The sequence below is a fragment of the Bos taurus genome, chromosome 9, assembly GCF_002263795.3.
Source record: "Bos taurus isolate L1 Dominette 01449 registration number 42190680 breed Hereford chromosome 9, ARS-UCD2.0, whole genome shotgun sequence".
NCBI lineage: Eukaryota > Metazoa > Chordata > Mammalia > Artiodactyla > Bovidae > Bos > Bos taurus.
Genome location: NC_037336.1, coordinates 53222082 through 53241661, shown reverse-complemented (window position 1 = coordinate 53241661; position 19580 = coordinate 53222082). Strand labels below are relative to the sequence as shown.

The 19580-nt window shown below is 39.3% G+C and overlaps 1 protein-coding gene across 3 annotated transcripts in view; it reads left to right on the top strand.

Moving 5' to 3' along the window:
- Positions 1 to 2299: 2299 nt before the first annotated feature.
- Positions 2300 to 19580, top strand: part of FHL5 (four and a half LIM domains 5) — a 57489-nt gene continuing 40208 nt past the window's right edge. Inside the window, exon 1 of one of the 3 annotated variants that reach the window (XM_024996840.2) lies at positions 2300 to 2488. The gene's annotated coding sequence lies outside the window, so the exon portion shown is untranslated. 3 annotated transcript variants of the gene reach the window in all.

Genomic DNA, 19580 nt, shown 5'->3' with positions numbered 1-19580 from the left:
TAAACTGTCTTTACTTACTAGTAAAGTGCAGCCTTAAACTAAATGTTTAAGTTTAAATTAATGAACTTAGAGTGTTCTATTTTTTTTCTTCTCTCTTTCCCACAAGAATCTAAGTCTTGTGAGTCATAAATTATAAATGCTGAGGCTAAGTTTTGGTGTTGAAGAAAACAGATCATAGAGAAAAAAGAGGAAACATTATTCCATCACATACTTCATTATGTTGCAGCCATTATTTACAGCCACTTCAAAAATATTGGATTTGGAAAATCACAGTATATTAAGTAAAAAAGATATATGCAGTGTGGTTTTGATTTTCTTATTAAACGTATTTAACTATAGCTGTGTAAGCATTTGCATGAAAATACATAAACATTTCCTCATATAGCTACATGTATGCATACAGAATATTTCAAAGATATTTGAGTGACGAATTGTGACTGTCTCTTGGATTTCAAGTCATTTTAAACAATGTTTTTCATTATTTCAGACTTTCTGCAAGAAGCATGTATTTTATAATTCAATAAATATATCTTTAAATATTGTTTTATAGTGATACAAAGAAATTATAGAAGGGAACTAGACTGAGGTAGATGCCAAATGTTTTATGACTGATAACAACAATCCTGGAGAAGGCAGTGGCACCCCACTCCAGTACTCTTGCCTGGAAAATCCCATGGACGGAGGAGCCAGGTAGGCTGCAGTCCATGGGGTCGTGAAGAGTCAGACAGGACTGAGCGACTTCACTTTGACTTTTCACTTTCACGCATTGGAGAAGAAAATGGCACCCCACTCCAGTGTTCTTGCCTGGAGAATCCCAGGGACGGGGAGCCTGGTGGGATGCCATCTATGGGGTCGCACAGAGTCAGACACGACTGAAGCGACGCAGCAGCAGCAGCAGCAACAATCCAAGTGAGAAATGTGAGGGCCAGAATGCAGGGATAATGAGAAATCTAGGAAATATTTAACAAAGTAGAACCACCAGAAGTTGAGGATGGGGATGAATGATGGGGATGGTGGAGACTAACTGAGGAAAGTGACAAGTCCAAGGTATGATGGATTAGGTGATTGTGCCATGTCCTGAGACAGGAAATGCAGCAGACCTCATCTGTACAGTGAGAGGTGGGGAAAAGATAAAAGTGTTTGTTTGGGAGGCCTACGGACCTCTGTGCAAAGAGGATACAAGCAAACAGACAATAGGATACAGGCCTAGAACCTTAGACAGCAATACCAGCTGAGAATACAGGCTTAACAGTCATAATATATTACTAATCGTTTTCATGAGAAAACCCATGGAGAGTGTAGAGAAGCATTCTGAACTGACAATGAAGTTCTAGGGAAGGGTGAGGTGAATAAAGGGAGAGGAGGTTGAAGATGCTAAGCCCAAGGAGAAAATTAGGAGAGAATGATTTAGTGAGACCAAGGGAAGAGAGTTTCAAAAAGAAATGGACATGGCAGAGATGAGAAATTTCAGGTAAGATTAAAGACAGTTACTCTTAGGAGTGTTAACTAAGATATTTTATGAGCTTAATGGAGCTACGTGGAATAGTTTGAGAATGGAGCGGGAGGATCTTAGGTTGGATGCGTGAATGAAGATTACCCTCTCAGGAAAACACAGGGGCAATAAAGAGGGTTCCATAACTACATGGGGACGTAGGCGACTTTATAACTCCTGGACTCTACTTCCTCACTTTTAAAAGGAGAAAATTAATGCCAGTCTGCCCATGGCATCATAAGAATTAAAAGCTATTACTAATAATAGGTTTTATGTTAGATTGAATGTTTTATAATAGTTTGAATGTTCTCTTGTCCTTTCACTGAATCAATTTGTTGCTGCTCACCACAGTGTTTTCATTTTCATAATATCTTTATCATCAAAGTCAGGTGAATAACAAGGCACCGAGTTGACTGCCTTCATATATTTCCCTAGCTCCAGTTTTTTGATTGTATGTAACTGAGTTTGACCTCAGAAAACATTAACATATTTCTTTGGCACCTCGAACAAGGACAGGTCAAGTTTGGTCTGGGAATAGATGGCGTTAAAGCAGAACATTTCCTTCCTCACCCACCTTTACAAACTGAAGAAATGGCCTTAAACAGAGAGATTAAAAGTAAATGTCACCTGCTTTATAGATAAATATGACCCACTGAGAATTCCTGTTGTAGATTAGTTCAGTATTCAAACATTTCTTTAGATCCAGCTCCTGAAATATCTGGCCACTTTTTAAGTTTTGACTTCAGATTTCAAAAGCCTGAGTTTGTGCTTAAGTGAAGTCATACAGCCATGGACATGACATAACAATTGTTGCCAGCTCATAGGGAAAGAGGCAGCAGCAGGGAAGGCCAGGTCCACAGTTCAGGTGCAGGAAGCAGTAACTACTTTGAGTTATCCGAGTCAGGTCTAAGGCTCAAAGTTCACCAATTTCCCAGGAAGGCAGTGATAGAGGCCACACCCCACGATTCATCTCTCAAGCTACCAAAAACGCTACAGGTGAGAACATCGGGCCTCATCTCTTTCCAGATATTTCAACAAAAAAGCTCTGTAATTTGTCCATTTCTAACCTATAAGAAGATCTGATTTTAGCTCAGTTGGTAAAATAGCTGCCTGCAATGCAGGAGACTCCAGTTTGATTCCTGAGCTGGGAAGAACTCCTGGAGAATGGATAGACTACCCACTCCAGTATTTTGGGGCTTCCCTGGTGGCTCAGACAGTAAAGAATCTGCCTGCAATGCAGGAGACCTGGGTTCAATCCCTGGGTTGGGAATATCCTCTGAAGAAGGGCATGGCAACCCACTCCAGTATTCTTGCCTGGAGAGAATCCCTATGGACAGAGGAGCCTGGCAGGCTACAGTCCATGGGGTCGCAGAGTCAGCCATGACTGAGCGACTAAGCATAGCACACAGCAACCCATAAGAAGGATTCTGTCACTGAAATAACAGCAGCAATAACAACAACCAAAAAAAAAAAAAACAAAAAAAAAAACACAAAAAACAGGAAATACATCATTGTCTATAGAAAAAATGTTTTAATTTAAATATACCCTCAATTTAGCCTAGGCAGTGGGAATTTCTTGAGTGTATGTGAATGTCTGTATGTGCACTTTATACTTTAAACTTTCTGGAGATTATCTAGACGTTTCATGTACTAATTCTGGCAGGATTTCCCTTTAAGGATGTCCTGCAGAGAATTTGCTACTCATAATTTTAAGTAAAAACTGACGAGTACTTTTTCAGCCCAGTAGGAGTCAGCTATGTACATGTCACAAGACTTGGAGGAAACCCACACACCCTCCTATTTTCTTCCACAAAGTTAAAAAGGCTGCAGTTGGGAGGGACCCTCAGTTTTGGTGGCCCATTCTGTACCTCTTGGAGGTAACATATGAATGTGTTGGAGGGGAAAGTAAATCATCATATATTCTCCTTTCATCCTGTTTAAACTGTTGGAAGAAGCGGCTTTAAGAAAAAGTAAGTTTTGTTTTCTTCTCCTTAATGTTGTCTTTGCATTTCTAATTTTTTTTTAAGTGCAGGAGATTCTTATAAACTTTCTCATGGCTACTTAAAGGAAACTTTGTGGTGACTTGGTTTTACTTGGCAAGCAAGTATATATCTTGAAGTTTCTTAGAAACTTTTTAAAAGGCATTTGAGCCAGCAGTTATCAAACTTTATATGCTGAGCTTTTCAGATTTCTCAATTTGATGCCATGTGTATAAAGGCAACATAGTAGCCAGATAACTCTTTTGCGTTGTCTCCTGAGTTCTGAAAATTGTCTATAATTGGAGATACAACTTCATTGTATTCATAAAAAAGGGAATGACTTGATTCTGGGGTTTTAATTGGCTTAATTTATTTGAATGACTAACTTTATCACTAAGGATATTTTATGGCTGGATTTATATATCCAGAGCACAATTTAAAGTCATTTACAGATTTTGAGTTAGTGAGATTCCTGCTATTAAAAAAAAGAAAAACTGCCTATTTTTCACAAGCAGGCATAAAGACAGTTCCTAATGTTAGGCTTTCTAAGATTGAATTAAAATGTCTGTGTGTCTGACCCATGTGTAATATGCTGAATGAATCTAAAGCACTGCTTCTTGAAACAGATAGTATTATGAAAGCAGAAGTATGCTTCCCATATGTGTTTATACTTTTTCCCTCTCTAATCAGATTCTTTTTGGTGTCTGTTATCCATTTGAAAACCAAATGCAACTCAACTTGTCAATTTGGGTTTTGGAAATGTGGGAACCAAAAAGAATCATTAATAAAATGTGTAATTCTTATAAATAAAATGTAACAAGTCATTTTAGCTGTCATTTCACATTCACAATATTATCATGTATAGGTTCTAGGATTTTTATTAGCAACATATATGGGTTAAAATTTAGCACAAACAATTGCAGATATACACATCGCACAGGATATTTCTTAACATATTTGTTATGATATGTGCCTAAAGCCATAATCCAAACTGCTTGGTGGGAAAGGTAAACTCTGACATCTGTTTTCTACACTTGTTCTATTTATTCCCATGTGTTGTCATTAGCTGCCAATTCCGGGACTGTTCTACCTAAATAAGAGCAGCAGATTTGTGCTTTAATGTAACATCACCTCACTGACAAGTCTACCTCTTATTTTTATTATATTTGCCAACAACATTCTGAGTAAAGTTGGATTAGTTTGGGTTGCTTAAGCAAGGCTAGCAACTTTCTACTATAATTTTGAAAATAAAAATTTTTCTAGAACATGCTGCATAAGCTTAGATTTGTTTTTTCACATTTTCAATCTAGGAAATGACCTCTTTAGAATTGAAAACCAAATACTTGGGTTCACGTGGAAAGTTCTGAATCAGATGTCAGTTAAACAACCTTATATTTCCACGTTCTTGTAACTCTCTTTATCCTTTCTGATTGTCATCATTTTTCTTGGTTACCTTTTGGCCCCCTGGAAGGAACTGTGAATAGGAAGGGAAGGAGAAGGAGGATACGGGACTCCTTCCTGCCACAACAGCTCAAATCCCTCCAAAATTATCAGCTTGAGCACTATCTCCACAATAGACTTGGGATCACAGATTCTCTTAACAATCTGAGAATCAATGGACATGTCTCAGAAGAAAAAAGGCACATGGTATATAGACTTTTTATCCTTAACATTTCTGGGGTTGATATACTCTTGAAACCTGTTCTTGAGTATTCTTGAGGTGTCCTGATTATGAACTACTATTCTCTATGAAACCTGGAGTTGGGTTTATGCAATCTTTAAATGGATTAAGGTGGAAGTATGTCTGACTCTCTCAATTTACCCAAGGACAGGAAAGGTTAAGGCAAAGATTTTAGCTGAAGATAACATTTAAGGGTTAATTTTTGAAGTAGATACATAGTTAATCCATAGTCATACTTGTTCTGGACAGCATGTCCACTGATATAAAAGTGGAAGATTCAAATATCAGAAGTTTCTTCTGTGGAGACTAATGCTTAGAAAGGAAAGGTGATAGGACTAAGCCTCTAGAGACTCCAGAATGTGGAACAGGTGACTGAAGGGGGACCTACCTATTCTCTGGCCATTCTCCCAAATCCCCATACCGACCTATTGGTAGATTGGGGCATAAAAGGAAAGATCTAAACCAGTGCCCATTATCTCATATCTTCTACTTCAGGGTTCACGGACTTTAATCTTTCCTTCTTTATTGGCTCCTCTCATCATCATATACTTCTGCACACAGTATATCATCTATGAAGACTTGTCTAATCATCGCCCAGAAAGGGTTCGGCAGGGCAAAGTCTGGATGGCTCCTTCCAGCTGGTTTATAGATTGTGCGATGTCCTCTGAGTTGCTCCCTCTTGACAACTGAACTCGCACAGTGTGATAACCTAGTGATTGCACTGTTTTCATCAGTCACGTTTTTACAAATGGGTAGACTCATTCATCGGAGAAGGCGATGGCACCCCACTCCAGTACTCTTGCCTGGAAAATCCCATGGATGGAGGAGCCTGGTAGGCTGCAGTCCATGGGGTTGCGAAGAGTCGGACATGACTGAGCAACTTCCTTTTCACTTTTCATTTTCATGCATTGGAGAAGGAAATGGAAATCTAATCCAGAGTTCTTGCCTGGAGAATCCCAGGGACAGGGGAGCCTGGTGGGCTGCCGTCTATGGGGTCACACAGAGTCGGACACGACTGAAGTGACTTAGCAAAAGCACAAAATCATCATTTAAGCATATTCAAATCCCCCATCTTGAAAAGCTTCTGCTTCATTACCAAGCTTTTCCAGTTTACCCTCATTCCTAAGCTTTATAGATCAATGTCCTGAAAGTATTGTCTACACTCTGTAAAGAATCCCCATTTTCTTAGCCCTCACTTCTCAATCTATTGCTGTCTGGCTTTGATCCTCATCAGTTTTCCCCAGCTCTCACTGAGGTGATCAATCGCTAGTGTATTGCTAAATCCAGCAGAATTTCTTATTCTCTTCTTACTGTTTCAGAACCATTTTACCTTAGTCTCCACTTTTCCCATCTTGAAACACTCTTTACCCAGAGCTTCCATCATGTCCAACTCCTAGTTTTCCTCCCACCTCTAAGACCACTACACTCAGTCAGTTTCACAGATTCTTCTTCCTCTTTCCTTTATCCTAGACTTCTTTTCTCTTTCTGAGCAATGTCACAGCTTCAGTTACAGTCTATTCTATATGCTTAGGTGTCTGAAATCTTTATGTCCCGCTAAGATATCTTTCCTGAGCAACAAACCTCTATGTCTGATTGTCTGCTGAATATAGGACTTCCCAGAGCAGGTGTAGACCTTAGTGAATACAATGGAGTAAGTGCAGGGACATGAAGGGCAAGCCAGGTAGAATTTTGACCTAGAATTTGCCCTGGGATCCCTTTCAAAATGTTCAAGGAATTTATGTGGTTTCCTCACTCACTCTTTGGACCTGACTGAATAGCTCTCCTTGACTTTCCCACAGTCCTCTCAAGTCTCATTTTAATCTAAAAGTAAACTCATCAACCAACCGCCTCTCATACTTTCCACCCTCTTCCCCCAAGTATCCTCGTACAGAAAATGACACCATGATACAACCAGTTGCTCAAGCCAGAAACTGGAGGTGAACTGACTCCACCTCTCCCTCAATTTATATACCCAAAGAATCTCCAAATTCTGTTCACACTACCTCATCCACTCACCAGCTTCCCTCCTTCGTCACTGCCATCGCCCTATTTCAGGCTGCCATCCTCCTTTATTTGGTGAACAGTAGTCCTTTCATGGGTCTCCCTGACTCCAGAATTGCCTTCTTTGGCTTCACTCCCCATACTGAAGCCAGAGTGATTGACGTGAAACTATTGGTCTAAAAATAGATTTGATTTTGACCATCTCTTACTTCAAGCCTTTTCCTGACTCTCCACTGGCCTTAGGATAATGTCCAGATTCCTTCTCAAAGTTAAAGAGAAGCAGCAGAGTTCAGTGGGCTACAGCAGAAGTTCCAAAACTTTAAAGTGCTCAGGAACCACCTTGTTAAAATGTCTATTCTGATTCTGTAGGTCTGGGTTGGTGCCTCAGTTGTTGCATTTTTAACAAGTTCCCAGGTGATACTGATAATACTGGTTCATGGACCGTACTTTTCATGCTAGATTGGCTGGAGCTCAAGTCTCTGTTGTATTCCTCACTAAATCTGATAACTTAGAAGAGTCACTTAGTGTGCACACGTGTGTGTGTGTGTGTGTGTTATTGTCCTTGTATATGAAATGAAGATCATGACAGTATAAAATTTTCTTAGGTTTAAAATGAGGAATAAATGTGTTATATTAAAATTACATCAGTGTCTGGCACAGAATAAGTATTAAGCACAAGTTATTTTTCTTACTAGTTAAGACTGAACTGGAGAAGGAAATGGCAACCCACTCCAGTATTCTTGCCTAGAAAATCCCATGGACAGAGCAATCTGGAGGACTACAGTTCATGGAGTTGCAAAGAATTGGACACGACTGAGCAACTGAGCCCTGAGCACAAGACCCTAAATAACTTAGCCTCTATAGTCTTCTCCAAAACAGTTTTTACTGTTGCACTGATGGGCACACCCAGGCATGCACACATGTGTGCACACACACACACATAACACACACATAACACACTCTACTTCTCAGTCACAGCAAATGACCTTCAGCAAAGTAGGAATTGAGCAAATGCCTCTTTTCTGCCAGGCCTCCATGGGCACTTCTCCACAGAGCTCTCTGCCCACAGACCTAACTCACCTGAGTCATATCCAGGTGCTCCTTTCTCTGGAAAGAACTTACAGACCACCCTCTACCCAAATCTATGTTTGGTACCACTTCTTCATATTCTCAAACTGCCAATGTACCCTCTTGGGCTCACATTATAGTCTCATTTATTTCTCTTCTATAAGACTGTATGCTTCATTAGAGCAAGGGACTACGGCAATTACTGCTGAATTTCTAGCATTCTACACTCTGTTGCAAGTTTCTGATGATCAGTAAGAAAGAATGCATTTTATAGACACATTTTCAAAGACCATAAAATGAGACATGGAGACAGGGAACAAAGATTTAAGATCTGATGTAATAGAATGAGCTTCTCTGCAAATGCTGCCTCTGGGTTGCACTGTTAACCCACTGGAAAGGGGTGGGGGGAGTTTTAAATTCATTAAATAAATATGCAAGGCTAAAAAGTCAGTGCAAGAGTGATAGTGTGATACAGAGGAAAGAGTCAAAGCTTTGAAGTCTGGTCCATGTTAAGTCCTCTGTGAACTTGAGCAAATTAGTTCGCCTCACTTCCTTAAATGGAATAAAAATACCCATCTTGTAGAATTTTGTTTTAGAACTATGCTACCCGTAAATTCTGCTTATACAATTCTGCTGCTCCTGGACCTTAAGATTTTCCTTTGCTTATTCATTTTGCCAGAGCAGAATTATCAATGGACCTTGAGTTTTATTTTGCAGTAGACCATTTGGATGTATCAGGTTCTCCCCTCTCATTATTTAAGAATACACTTTAGGTTTTATTTTCAATTGAATTGCAATGAGAACATGCACTGTAGATGATGAGGAAATCGGCTTCTGGGATTCTTGCTTTCCAGCTTGATTCTGTTCTCTTTAAAGATCTTTTATATTTAATTATTCTTGCTGACAATTTAAGTAAAATGCCATTATCATGCAATTCCTAATACTTTTTAAAAGTCTATTAATAGCTGTCCTGGTCAAGGTATCAAACAATTTATCATTTTCCTGAGTCAAAAAGTCATGTTCATTCCTTCATGTATTCACTTTCATTCAAGTAAAGTCAGTATAGTATTAATATCTATAAAAATATTGGTCAAGGTTATCATGAATCTCTCCACTGTGCTGATAACCATTTCATGGGTGAACAAGGAGATGCCTATGATAAATTTTGACCAAGGCTTCTCAGTATAGAACAATGCTTTGACTTTATGTAAAAATTTTTTCTTCACATTAAATTCAGCATTTCTTTAGCAGTTCACAGATGTAATTTGCATGCAGGGAGAAAAAATGCATCTGACACCAAGCTATCATGTCACCTAAATGAAGTTGTAAAAATTATTTCTGGCCTTGTAATTACAATCATTCTATTAATTTGATGCCTTAAACATTTCTACACTTACACTATTACAGAAGATTCTAATCACTGAGTTTTTTTTTATAAAATGTATTACTACAATCTAATTTTGTTCAATATTTTTCCTTATTTTCAAAGTGTATATTATGCATTGTACAATTTAAAAAGTAATGAACAGTAAAAAATCTTTTTAAAAATCTGTAACATTAATCAATAATTTTAACATTTGAGTATATTTTCTTCTAAACTTGTTTTCTACTCTTCAAAAATATTTATGTGGTCAAGATCACATTGATTATTTAATTCCTACTTTTTTTCCATTTAAAGCAATATTAGGAGCATTTTGCCATGTCATTAAGTAATTTTCCAAACACCATATTAATAATTTCTAGTGTTATTTTAATACTCTTGCCTGGAAAATCCCATGGAAGGAGGAGCCTGGAAGGCTGCAGTCCATGGGGTCACTGAGGGTCGGACACAACTGAGCGACTTCACTTTCACTTTTTACTTTCATGTATTGGAGAAGGACATGGCAACCCACTCCAATGTTCTTGCCTGGAGAATCCCAGGGACGGGGGAGCCTGGTAGGTTGCCGTCTATGGGGTCACACAGAGTCGGACACGACTGAAGTGACTTAGCAGCAGTAGCAGCAGCAGTGTTATTTTAAAAGTCATTTAGTAAATAATTTTATATTTTTTAAGCAGTGTGCAGAAGTTCTTTTCAAACTCTCCAGGTTCGATGCACGATACTGGATGCTTGGGGCTGGTGCACTGGGACGACCCAGAGGGATGGTATGGGGAGGAGGGAGGAGGGTTCGGGATGGGGAACGCATGTATACCTGTGGCAGATTCATTTCGATATTTGGCAAAACTAATACAATATTGAAAAGTTTAAAAATAAAATTTTTTTAAAAATCTACAAAAAAATAAAAAAACACTCAACAAAATATAACAAAAAAACACAAAATGTATTTTATGTTTTCTGTAAATGGAAAAGACAGTAAATATTTTAGATTTCAAAAACTATTCAACTCTGCAGTGAGAGTGCAAAAGTAGCTACAGACTGTAAATGAAAGAGGCTGTGTTTCAATAAAACTTTGTAGACCCTGAAAATTGAATGTCATATAATTTCACGTATCAAAAAAGTTATCCTTCTTTTGATTTTCTTTGATCACTTAAAAATGCAAAAGCTATGTTTAGGCCTCAAGCCATGAAAACACAGATTGTGGCTGGATTTTTGTTCTTGAGATGGAGTTGGCAACCTGAACTCAGCAGCCTAATACCAAGAACCTTGGCTTCAGCAAGTTTGAAAAAGTTCCATGAACACAAAAATGTGAATATATTCTTAAGGAGAGGTAAATAATTTTTATTAGGTGCTAAGATATTCTTTTGAAAGGATCAAATATTTGTCTTTATTTAAGTAAAGTAGTATTTTTTTTTTTTCAAAATTTTTTTTTATTTTTAAACTTTACAATATTGTATTGATTTTGCCAAATATCAAAATGAATCCGCCACAGGTATACATGTGTTCCCCATTCTGAACCCTCCTCCCTCCTCCCTCCCCATACCCTCCCTCTGGGTCGTCCCAGTGCACCAGCCCCAAGCATCCAGTATCGTGCATCGAACCTGGACTGGCGACTCATTTCATACATGATATTATACATGTTTCAACGTCATTCTCCCAAATCTTCCCACCCTCTCCCTCTCCCACAGAGTTCATAAGACTGTTCTATACTTCAGTGTCTCTTTTGCTGTCTTGTATACAGGGTTATTGTTACCATCTTTCTAAATTCCATATATATACGTTAGTATACTGTATTGGTGTTTTTCTTTCTGGCTTACTTCACTCTGTATAATAGGCTCCAGTTTCATCCACCTCATTAGAACTGATTCAAATGTATTTTTTTAATGGCTGAATAATACTCCATTCTTTAGCTAAAAATGTTTAAAAATTACTGCTGTAGATAATAGACCCGAAAGCACTTTGTAAACCACATGTGTGTGTTAGTCGCTCAGTCGTGTCCAACTCTTTGTGACCCTATGGACTGTAGCCCGCCAGGTTCCTCTGTCCATGGGATTTTCCCAGGCAAGAATACTGGAGTGGGTTGCCATTCCCTTCTCCAGGAGATCTTCCCAACCCAGGGATCAAACCTGGGTCTCCCGTATTGTGGGCAGATTCTTTACTGTCTGAGCCACCAGGGAAGCCCTTGTAAACCACAAATCATTATTAAAATATCTATTAGTACTTTGCTTATGATACTTTTCATTCAGACACCAAGTGATCTGAAAAAAATTGATTAATGAAAATAAATGTAGGCATTATCAGAATTCAATCTGAAAAACTGATACTCAAAATTCAAAAATCTTATAAACTGTAATCTAAAGAGGGACTAGATAACAAGTTAAATTACTAAAGACATTTAAAATAGAATTAATGGTTATTCTAATCGAGGTAATTAAAATATTTATTGTTTTTTGACTGAGTCAAGAGCTTAGAAACACTATTCATTCCTTCACTTAGTTTTTGTTAAGTTTTAAACTACAAAGTTAAAATAATCAGAGAATCCTAATTTACCATTCTGATTAATAAAAACTAGCCTGTGTATGGAGAAGGCAATAGCAACCCACTCCAGTACTCTTGCCTGGAAAATCCCATGGATGGAGGAGCCTGGTAGGCTGCAGTGCATCGGGTTGCTAGGAGTTGGACGTGACTGAGCAACTTCACTTTCACTTTTCACTTTTCACTTTCATGCATTGGAGAAGGAAATGGCAACCCACTCCAGTGTTCTCGCCTGCAGAATCCCAGGGACGGGGAAGCCTGGTGGTCTGCCGTCTATGGGGTTGCACAGAGTCGGACACGACTAAAGTGACTTAGCAGCAGCAGCGTGTGTGTGTGTGTGTGTGTGTGTGTGTGTGTGTGTGTGTGTATTCTGTCTTTTCTCCTCTCCTGCCACATGCATATGCACACAGCACAACAAAAGGACTTAGGAATAAAGCCACCTTTATTGGAATGTATGTATGGATTTGAAAGTCCCACTTACTCATGAACCTCTCCTTTCAGAGTTCTAGGACAATTATGAAATAGATACAGTGTCATATATGAATCAATTTATCATCAATGTTTTTATTGTTAAGGCTGGGTTAGAAAACAGAGCTATTCCCTGAGACTGTGCCTCCCAGCCTGAACTGAGCTTATTTGCAGAGAGGTAGAGAACTTGGACTCAGTGCTCCTTCCTATGGCTGGGTGGCTGCAGTGGGCTCCCTCCAGAAGAGCAGAGTTTAGGGCTATGCCTTGGCAAATCCCACTGGAGGGAAGTGGGAGATACTTGAGTGGGGTCCTTTGCCCAGTTGCTTCTCAGTTAAGTGACTCCCCAGGTAGAACAGAATCAGCAAGTGAAGGGACAAACATTTCACCTCCAAAACTTTCCAAAGACAAATTCCTTTACATGGCCAGTATAGAAATCTGAGAGAAATGAGAGATTCCTTAATATGATTTTTAATTCAAAAAATATTCCTGCTTCTTTGTATAAATGTAAGCTCTGCCAGAATTCCAATAAGGATGATGCTATTAAAGTGTTGCACTCAATATGTCAGTAAATCTAGAAGACTCAGCAGTGGCCACAGGACTGGAAACGGTCAATCCTCATCCCAATTCCCGAGAGAGTACTAAAGAATGTTCAAACCATAGGACAGTTGTACTCATCTCCCATGCTAGTAAGGTCATGCTTAAAATCTTGCATGCTAGGCTTCAGCATTACTCAAACCAAGAACTTCTAGATGTCCAAGTTAGGTTTAGAAAACGAAGAGGAACCAGAGATCAAATTGCCAACATTTGCTGGATCATAGATAAAGAAAGGGAATTTCAGAAAAACATCTACCTGTTTCATCAACTACACTAAAGCCTTTGACTGTGTGGATCATAACAAACCGTGGAAAGCTCTTAAAGAGATGGGAATACCAGACCACCTTATCTGTCTTCTGAGAAAGCTGCATGCGGGTCAAGAAGCAAGTTAGAATGTTGTATGGAAAAACTGGTTCAGGATTGAGAAAGGAGTATGACAGGGCTGTCTGCTGTCATTCGGCTTATACCTATATGCTAAGCACATCATGAGAAATGCTGGGCAGGATGAGTTACAAGCTGGAATCAAGACAGGTGCAAGAAACATCAACAACCTCAGATATGTGGATGATACCACTCTAAAGGCAGAAAGTGAAAAGGAACTAAAGAGCCTCTTGATGAGGGTGAAGGAGGAGAGTGAAAGAGCTGGCTTAAAACTAAATGTTAAAAAACTAAGATCATGTCATCTGGCCCCATTCAGTTCAGTTCAGTTCAGTCGTACTTCAGAAAGAGGAAAAGGTGGAAGTAGTGACAGATTTCCTCTTCTTGGGCTCCAACATCACTGTGGGTGGTGACTGTAGCCATGAAATCAGAAGACAATTGCTTCTTGACAGGAAAGTTATGACAAACCCAGACAGTGTGGTGAAAAGCAGAGACATTACTCTGCTGACAAAGGTCCATATAGTCAAGGCTGTGGTCTTCCCAATAGCTATGTATTGGTGTGAGAGCTGGACTGGAAAGAATGCTGAGAGCCAAAGAATTGATACCTTCAAACTCTGGTGTTGAGAAGACTCCTGAGAGTCCCTTGGACTGCAAGGAGATCAAGCCAATCAATCTTAAGGGAAATCAACTCTGAATACTCCTTGGAAGGACTGATGCTGAAGCTGAAGCGCCAGCAATTTGGTCACCTGATGCCAACAGCTGACTCATTGGAAAAGTCCTTGATGCTGGGAAAGATTGAGGGCAGAAGGAGAAGAGGGCGTTAGAGGTTGAGATGACTGGATGGCATCACCAATGCAATGAACATGAACTTGGGCAAACTTCGGGAGATGGTGAGGGACAGGGAGGCCTGGCCTACAGCAAGCAGTCCATGGGGTTGCAAAGAGTCAGACACAACTTGGCGACTGAACAACAGTAACGATTGTAATTTTAGTTTAGTATAAATTTAAGTCATCAATGTAAATTGTTGAAATGCCAAATAAGAGAGATTTTCAGTTGAAGGTATATGTCCCAGGCCTGCTTAACAGTATGGTCTTCAGTTGACCAAGAAGAAAACAGTAGGCTAAAATTATTCATAGCGATGTGTAGCTGAGTTTTGAAAGTTCTGACGTGTAACAGTAAGTGCACCTATCCAGGTATGGACTACCCTCCAAGTGTGGTCCCTCTACAGCTGTAGCAATGATCTCTGGCCTAGTCCACACCCCCACCTACTGCTTCCCTCACAGCTGTGTGGAGTCCTTGCTGCTTCTCCCCACCTTTACTTAAAGACTCGTTTTTATTCCACCTTCAAGCTACAGATCTAAACATGTACATGGGTGCCCAGTTGTGTCCGACTCTTTGCAACCCCATGAACTGTAGCCTGCCAGGCTCCTCTGTCCATTGGATTCTCCAGGCAAGAATACTGAAATAGATTGTCATTTCCTCCTCCAGGGAATTTTCCCTACCCAGGGATGGAAACTGCATCTCCTGCATTGGAAGGCAGATTCTTTACCACTGAGTTACAGCTCTGGAAGTAGCTTTAACTGACATTTTCTAGAAATTTCCTAATTCCAGGGCATCCTGTGCCTACATCCAAGTATGTCCAGATGCCCTCTCCTTTCTCCTTTCATTGCCTCTTATCCACAACATTTAGTGAGTGACCAGCTCGTGTTGATAATATGCTAGACACGAGCTAGTTTGGGGCCAACATAGCATCTGTCCTGCCTGAAGCTCCGCTGAGCAGGAAGGACAATTAACTAGGGCTGTGGTGCACAGTGTGTGCTGACATACGGAGAGCCATGGAGTTTTAAAGCCAGGACTCTGGTCTGGTGGCAGAGGGATGGAGTAAAGTGCTTATTTGTAAGTCTCTCCCATGCCAGAGTAGAAGTTTTTCACAAGGAGAGACCCCATTTTACCTTCACTGCCAAGCACTATGTTAGGCACTCAAGAGCTCTTTGTGAAAACTATAGAAATAAAGTTCACCGTGTTCAGAGAACCGTTTGATGTTGTTGGGTTTAAAACTGAAGAAATCAGGTCAACACAGATGCCAGAGTTTGAAAGGTCTGAAACTCTATGCTAAAGAACTTAGACCAGGGATAGGTCACAGAGAGCAATGTGATTCAAAGACAGTCATTTAAAGACTCTGGCTCAGTCTGATTTCTAAAGTGGGAGGGGAGTGGCAGTTTGACCCTAAATAGTTAAGATCCTATGGCCAAAGCTTCAGCTTTCTTCCTGCATTCATTCAACACATACTTAGGCCAGGCTCTCTTTCAGGTGCCAGGGACACAGCCTGAACAAGGCAGAGGGCTCTGCTACGGCTAGTGTGACAGGTTGGCAGTCCTTAAAAATTCACACATAGAGTGAGGCCTGGGGTGAAAATGAAAATAAAATCGTAACCAGTACTTGTCAACTAATACTGTGAACATTTGGTTTCCAAAGGAATGACAACAGGTTTCCCCTTTGCTTTATACACAGAATTAGCACAAGCAACCTGAGATCCACACACTGTATTGCCAAAGCTGTAACCCACAAGTGCTGAGTGAAGGTGTGACTACTTTGGGTCCAATCATTTTCCTTCGACAGATACCAAGAACTGACTCTGGTTAAATCTCTGAGACTGAGAACAGATAAAAATTAAAGCTGATTTTAAAGATTACCCTATAACTATTTCAGTGGCCACCCACTCCATCACCAACAAATTTGAAACTGTCAAGAGAGTAGCTTGTAATTACTGATTAGTGTTATCAACAAAGTATAGGATATAACCCTGCCTTGTATCTTTTTAAATCACATTCTGGGTAGGAAGATTATTTTGCTTCAGGTATAAATACTAGGAAAATTAGTTAGCCTTAATCTCCACTCCTTCTCCAACCCAAACCTAAACTCCCTCTTCATGGCACATAAACTCACACATACATACACACAAACACACATACCACACATGCACACACATCATTACCTCAATTTTTTAGGTGAGGATGCGGAATATAAAGCTTTTCTTCCCAACTGCACAGTTAATCAGTAATAACTATAACAAAGGGCTTCTCTGGTAGCTCAGAAGCTAAATAATCTGCCTGCAGTGTGGGAGATCTAGGTTTTATCCCTGGGTCACGAAGAGCCCCTGGAGGAGGGCATGGCAACCCACTCCAGTATTCTTGCCTGGGAAAATCCCAGGGACAGATGAACCTGACTGGCTATAGTCCATGGGGATGCAAAGAGTCAGACATGCTGAGCAACTAACACACACAACTATAGCAAAAATCAATAGAAATTGAATTGTCTCGAATGTTCGGGGGAACATGTACTTGCTTTTGAGGCTAATGACATGGTTTTGTACAGCTAGTGGCAGCTTGCCTTGAGGCATGTAATGATCGTCTCTCTTCATGCATGTGAGGCTGTAACCTGGACACAGTGAAAAGGTAGAGTGCCAGATACAGATAGTGCCAGCACTAAAGAGCTTCTTGATGAAAGTGAAAGAGGAGAGTGAAAAAGCTGGCTTAAGACTAAACATTCAGAAAACTACGATCATGGCATCTGGTCCCACCACCTCATGGCAAACAGATGGGGAAACAGTGGAAACAGTGACAGACTGTATTTTCTTGGGCTTTAACATCACTGCAGATGGTGACTGCAGCCATGAAATTAAAAGACACTTGCCCCTTAGAAGAAAAGCTATGACAAACCTATACAGCATACTAAAAAGCAGAGACATTACTTTATCAAAAGTGTTTCATCTACTCAAAGCTATAGTTTTTCCAGTAGTCCCGTAAGGATGTGAGAGTTGGACTATAAAGAAAGCTGAGTGCCAAAGAATTGATGCTTTTGAACTGTGGTGTTGGAGAAGACTCCTGAGAGTCCCTTGGTCTGCAAGGAGATCAAACCAGTCAATCCTAAAGGAAATCAGTCCTGAATTCATTGGAAGGACTGATGCTAACGCTCCAATACTTTGGCCACCTGATGCTAAGATCTGACTCATTAGAAAAGACTCTGATGCTGGGAAAGATTGAAGGCAGGAGAAAGGGATGACAGAGGATGAGATGGTTGGATGGCATCATCGATTCAATGGACATGAGTTTGAGCAAGCTCCGAGAGTTGGTGATGGACAGGGAAGCCTGGGGTGCTGCAGTCCATGGGGTCGCAAAGAGTTGGATGTGACTGAGCAACTGAACTGAAGTGAACTTCACCTCTTCTCTTTTTTAAAAAAATCACAGCAGTAACCAAAGCTGTCATTTCATACAAAGTTTTTGCCTGTGTTTGTATGAAAACAGCCATAGCAAATGGCTTCTATAATGAGCCTGGAGATCTGAATTCTGGATGAAGTTTTTTCAGTGACCACTCTGTAAGCTTAAAAAAAGTCAATTTGCCTTCCTGGACTTCAGTTTTTCTCACATGATAGATGAGAGGAATAAAGTAGAGAATTTCAAAAATCCCTCTCAGCTCCTAGATCTAGTGGTACTGTGAAATGGGCTGAAATCAGAAGCATTTTTTAAAGAGAACAAAAAATGTCAAAATGACTGCAGTACTAGATGCTTTCTCTCTAAATATCTTATTGTATCTATAGGGGATTCCTTTCTCCAAGTTTCTCTATAAATCTTCTACGTCTCCACATCTTCCTTCCTTCTTTCTCTATCTTTCCTCATCCTTGTCGTAATGACTGAGATTTAATTATTTTAGTAAACTATTGAAGTAAAGATTGGCTGGTTGTACAACTAATATATTGGAAAGTGGAAGTCAATTCTTTCTCTTTCTTTTAGAGAAATGAGATCATGCAGAGCAAAGTTGAGAGACTATTTGTGAAACTACCAAAACGGTGGTACATGTAAGACTCTTTAAATGGGTCACAAACTGGCATTAAATTTTGGCTGATTTTAAAGAAAATCTCATTTCTATTTAACAATTTGGTCCTAAAGTTCAATCTTTACTAACTAGTAATTTAGTCTGAATTTTATTAAAATTTGTTTTGATTAGCAATGTGGGTATTTCCTTTTAAGTATTTACAAAATTTTATTTGGAAGATACATTCCATTTTTCCAGAAAAAATACTAGATCTATAAACATCCTCTTTGGAGTTTAGTTTCTATCCCTGTAAAATAAGGAGCTAAAATTCATCTATCTCTTCTAGTCCTTATGTTCTATCATCAAAAACAATTGACTTAAGTAAGTTCAGTCTTTTGATTTGTGTTAAGATTTCATTTAGTTTTTAAAATAGGTCATTTGGTACAAAATTCAAAAGGTACAAAAGACTATATACAAGCAGAAAATAAATCTCACTACCTTCCCAGTCTCTTCATCACTGTTTTGAGTTTCTTCAAGAGTGACTAGGTATTTTTAAGTTAAATGTTGATTAATGAGAAGGTAAGCTTTTTTTGATCAGTACCAAATGTTATAGCACTATTAGGATAACAAATTATATATATTCTTAAAATTTTCTATCTACCATTAATTCCTATATATTTCAGCAAGGTTTAGTTTTCCATAACTCATAATGGTTTTAAGGTATTTTGATATATATTATCTAATTTGCTTCAAAGCACCATCTATGGGTATGATTTACAATATTCTACCTTATAAGGCAGAACACAAATGTCATATTTTTCTGCCATATATGTATTTAGATGCTGCCAAAATGCCAAATGGGATGATTAGAGTAGTTTTATAAACTGGTTCTTTGACTTGTCCATGCAAAGGTCATGAAAATGATCAACTGAGAGTTAAGAATTTCGAGAATGAGTGGAAATTGTGTTCCTATGAAAAGGGGCACTTATGCCTTATGGTCAGCCCTCAGTGGCGGACTCCTGGGATTGCCACCCTCACCCATGGTCTGTGAAGGACCAAGGAGAATCCCTACTAGAGGTTCACAGGAATATAAAGGCTGCAGTGACTATTACTGTTGAAAACTGAATTAAAAGGTCTAAAGAGACATCTACTCCAAACCTGTATCCATCTATTAAACTGTTGGTAGACTTGCAAAGA